The sequence below is a fragment of the Macrotis lagotis genome, chromosome 4 (assembly GCF_037893015.1).
Source record: "Macrotis lagotis isolate mMagLag1 chromosome 4, bilby.v1.9.chrom.fasta, whole genome shotgun sequence".
Taxonomy (NCBI): domain Eukaryota; kingdom Metazoa; phylum Chordata; class Mammalia; order Peramelemorphia; family Peramelidae; genus Macrotis; species Macrotis lagotis.
The window spans coordinates 198,898,022-198,902,978 of NC_133661.1; the positions used below are offsets into that span (position 1 = coordinate 198,898,022).

The 4,957-nt window shown below is 40.2% G+C and overlaps 1 pseudogene; it reads left to right on the top strand.

The window, feature by feature from the left end:
- The first annotated feature begins 4,164 nt into the window (after nt 1–4,164).
- On the top strand, nt 4,165–4,669 carry LOC141520263 (transmembrane protein 14A pseudogene; annotated as a pseudogene).
- The last annotated feature ends 288 nt before the right edge of the window (nt 4,670–4,957 follow it).

Consider the following 4,957-nt stretch of genomic DNA (forward strand, 5'->3'; position numbering starts at 1 on the left):
AATGTCTGAGGTTGGATTTGAACTCCATCCTCCTGACTCCAAGGCCAGTGCTCTATCCACTGAGCCACCTGGAGGTGATACAGCTAAAATTGCTAAACATTCTGCATAAGTGGAATTGCACTATATTTTATTACCTTTTCCCTCCCACTCCCCTCCTCCAAATCCTTTTAAGCACTTGTGCCCACTTGTTCCACATTTGAGTTCACAAGAAGTGAAATCCTCTTAGTTACTGAAAAATCAATCAGTTTAGATATTGTTCATTCCATATTCTTTATGGAAAGCTGTCAGCAATAGGCATTCCAGGATTAATTCCTGGTTACTAGTACCCCTCCCTAATTAACTGGAAGATGTGGCATACAAGTTCCCCTTTTTGTCCCTAGGATCCTATCTCATTCAGGCACTATCTTGCGTGATCAAAAGCAAGGGGAAAAAAGCTATCTACGTAATTGTCAATTGCAAAAGTTTCCAAAGTAATGTTTAAAGCAATCCTAATGTCACAGAAGTCTTCAAAGGACTGCCAGATCAGAATAGAAACAGACAAAATGAGGGACAAACACCAGGAAAAATGAGTCAGACTAACATATGAGACAAACCTGTAAAAATTGCTGAGTAATACCAGATTGCCAGAAGAAGAGTTACAAGATCTGAATACAATGTGATAGTGATTATAGGTACAGAAAAATTAGCCTAGTTCAATGCAAGGCAGACAGAAGAAAAATCTTCCTGTGCCAAAAATACAGAGCACAGGAAACAAGAAAGCAACCAAGAATAGGACATAATCAAAGTCTGTAACCTTTTACACAGATGTGCCCAAAAGCATAGGAAATAACCCAGAGAATGATATTAAGGGCACAGCTATAACCACCACAGATATGACACAGATTCATCACCACCAGAATTTTAGAATGTGTTCTCTCTGTCTAAGACCTTAGGGAGCTCACAGAACAGACCAATTCATAAGACTTCCCTAGAATCATAAGTCACACATGAAGGAGCATAAACAGTCAATCAGGGGATGAGCATATAGGAGCTCTAGAGCCCTATAGTCTTATTATCCACTGCAAAAAAGTCTTGTCAATCAATTAATCAACTAATTATTTGGGTTTTTTGTTAAATGTCTTCTTTGAGATAGCATTGGGGACATTAAGGGGTACAAACACAAAAAATTGAGGCAATTCCTGTACCTACAGAGTTCACATTCTCTGCATAGAGGTGGTGAGATACAAACATTCACAGATAAATTAATACAGGTCAATGAAGGATTCTAGCAACAGAGGGAAATCAGGGAAGTCTATTGAAGGACTGGTGCTGGAGAGGAGTCAAGGACAGCAATGGAAAGGCAAAGAGTGAAAGATAGAATGTTCTAATGGGGAACATCAAGGAAGACATTTTGAAGGGAGTGCAAAGTGTGAAAAGGAAAGTCATATGTAAGCAGACTACAACCATAAATTAGAGGTAGTATGGGAAGAACTAGAAATGCCAGAGAAGTTTGTATTTTACACAGGAGGAATTGAGAAGGTTTAGAAGCTTCTTTAGAGAGAGATTTACATGAACAGATTTGTGCTTTAGGAAAATCAGTTCATTCTCCTTTTCCTTCAATAGGAAATTCACTTGTTATTTGCCATCCACATGGCATAATTCTCCCTACTGACAGCAAGACTTTTAATTGTTCCACCATACTTCCCAACCAATTTGCAATGTAAAATGTATTGTATTTAGAAATTTTTCATGAGTGATACATGTGGAAAGAACAATGACTCATGTTGTAAATCCTAGATTCAAACCCTGCCTTTGACACATCTTCCCTCTGTCACCTTGGATGAGTCTCTCTGCCTCCTTGAAGGAATTTCCTCATCTTTCAAATGAAGATTTGAACTAAAGGACTTCTGAGATCTCTTCAATTTCTACCTGAGATTCTGTCACTTAAACTCTGAAGAAATAACTGCCAAAATTGTCTGGCATAAAAACCCAGTGTGGTGATGGATGTTTGTAGCACCTGCTACTGGGAAGGCTGAAACTGGTAGAGCTCATAGGCTGGCAGAGCTTCTAAGTTCTGAGATGCAGAGGGTTCTATCATTAGGGTGTCTATAGAAAGTTCAGCTTTAATATATTGAACTTTTGAATCAGGCCAGAACAGGAAGGAAGGGAGGGAGGGAGGGAAGGAGAGAGAGAGGGAGAGATGGTGGGTGGGAGAGAGAGAGAGAGCGAAAGAAAGAAAGAAAGAAAGAAAGAAAGAAAGAAAGAAAGAAAGAAAGAAAGAAAGAAAGAAAGAAAGAAAGAAAAGAAATCTGTATCTCTTTCTTAAAGATAATGGGTTCTGGGCCAGCCTTCAAGACAAACAACCATTTCTGGGCCAGCCTTTAACACAAGCAAAGAATTGCTTCTTCTAACATTTTTGGGCTGACTTCAGATAGTTCAAGAGATGTTGAGGCTTTGCCAGAGCTATCAGCAGGAGTTATTGCCCTATTTCTCCTATCTTAGTCACTCTTTTTTTTTATAACAGTAACAAAGACTCTAAAATGGCAAATGGGGAGGAGTGGAGATAGCAAAATTTAGTCCCCTCATCTTCAGTACAGACTTAATTTCTACTCCTTAGAACATGATGTTAATAAATTTTTAATGCAAATTCCCAAAACACAAACAGAAACATACAAATTTCAAACACTCATAATGATGACAGTACATTGAATTGATTTTGGTTGACAGGAAATTAATCAGCTTTTGTTTCTTTCAGTTTTCACAATTCTAACCATAAAAAGTATTGATCAACAAGACACCCTCTTTTACTTATCCCTCCAAAGCTCTTTTGAGTTTTGTGTCCTCAGCTCTTCCAGATTCAGTGCTTCTCTCCTTTCTATATCTTACTCTAGCATGGACTATCTGTCACCAGCTTCAGTTTGACAATAGATAGATTCTTAGAATTGATCCACTAATTAGTGAGCTCAGGGACCACCCCTTGAACCATCTGGAGACACACTCTTGGTGAGGTAAGAGACCCAAACCTTGTTATTTTCTTGGGATTAACAAAGCAAAAAGTAATTTATAAACTGTATTTGGCCCCTAAATGTTTCAGTCCAAGTATTAAAGTGGGGCAAGGGATGGAGAATTGCACTACCTGGGTTCTAGTCCCAGACCTAATATTAAAACTCTTGGTAGCTGCCTTGGGGCAGGTGGTAGGGTGTGGTATGCAGATCAACAAGACCTGAATACAAATTCTGGCCCAGATACTTGTTAGTTGTGAAATTCTAGACAAATTATTTAATCAAACTGGACTTCCATCTCTTTATCTCCAAAATAAGGACAATAATAGCTCCTCCTCCCAAGATTTTTCTTAGGATAATTCTAGTATCATACATGGAAAACACTATGTAAAATTAACTAATATTATTGTAACCTTTGGAAAGTCACTTCTTTGGATTCAGTTTTTTTTCATTTGCTCATTTATGGGATTAGACTGGATGATTTCTAAGGCTCCTTTGGGCTCTGACTTTATTTAGGATTCTTTGAGGAATTCATTAGAAATTTTAGTTATTCTTATATTTATAATACCACAATTCCTTCTAACTAATTGTAAAACAGACCCAGAGGGAAGGAGAAGCAAAGCTGCTATTGATTGGCAGAAAGATAATCATAGCCTCGGCTGAGCGCGAGGTAGGAAGCCATCCTCTCGGGGCAGGAGGCTGGGGGGCCCCCAGCGGCCGAGGCTTACCGTCAGCCCCTTCCCCGGGTGACCCGGGGCCCGTGCGACCCCTCGATGCGCACCGGCCTCCTTAGACCCGCCGCGGCACTTCGGGGGGCTCCGGGGAGGGGGAGGGGAACGGGGTCTCGCCTTCCCACCCCCTTAGCAGGAAGCATTCGTGATTACAGCATTTGCAAAGAGATGTGAAGATTTGCAACATGCTTTACAGACGGGCAACTCCCTCCTAAAGCAGCTCTCAGCATCTTCCACGACTGGACAGTTCTGCAGCAGCTGCTTTTGTTGTACAAATGTGGAAACTAAGTCACGGGGGGATTGGGGTGATCCATCACTAGGCAGTGCCTGATGTAGCATTTGGACCCCGCCGTCCCCCACTCTCCAAGCCAAGAAGCTGCCATTCGGCTTATCTGGGAGCCAGAGAGACGGGACCTTGCTCAGCAAGCGAGCTAGACTTGGGACGTGTGAGCATGGCTATTGACTGGATTGGTTTTGGATAGGCTAGCATAGTAGCATTTGGAGGCATTTTGGGATATCATCGCAAAGGAAGCATTGTATCATTGGCTGCTGGTCTTTCCTTTGGCTTGTTGTCGGGTTATGGAGCTTATCGCGTCTCCCGTGACTCCCAGGATACCAAAATATCACTATTGACTACCTTTTTTTCTGACCCTTATTATGGGAATGAGGTTCAAGAGATCCAAGAAACTAATGCCAGCAGGAATTATAGCTGGCCTAAGCCTCTTAATGATCTTGAGACTCGTCTTGATGGTCCCATGAGAAGCTTCAGCTATCAAGGACGTATTTTCATCCTTCTGCTACAACAGACTAAATATATTCTTTATACTTGAAAGATAAGTTTCAACAAGCAATGTCAAGCATCTGTAAGGAAAAAAATAACTAACAAATTGACACTTCTTCTATTAATATTAGTTTGCAAGCTTCTTTTTTTTAAACCAAAAATTTTTTTCAATTATTTCCTAATTGACAATCAGCATTTCCTAAAGGGTACTTGATGAATCATGTCTCCTTAACCCCCATTTTCCTTCTTTTTTATCATCATAGAAGGTACAAAGCCATTGTCCACTGCTATAAATTTTGAAAGTCTTTCATATTTGTTACTGAAAACTCCCAACACTAATGTCACCAATCAAAAGTTTACATGAAAATAAAACTTGTCAGATAATAGGAAAAAAAAAAGTTGATCATAGCCTCTAGTCCGCATGACAATTGTAGTCCATATCCTTGAAGATCTTGTCCCAGGAA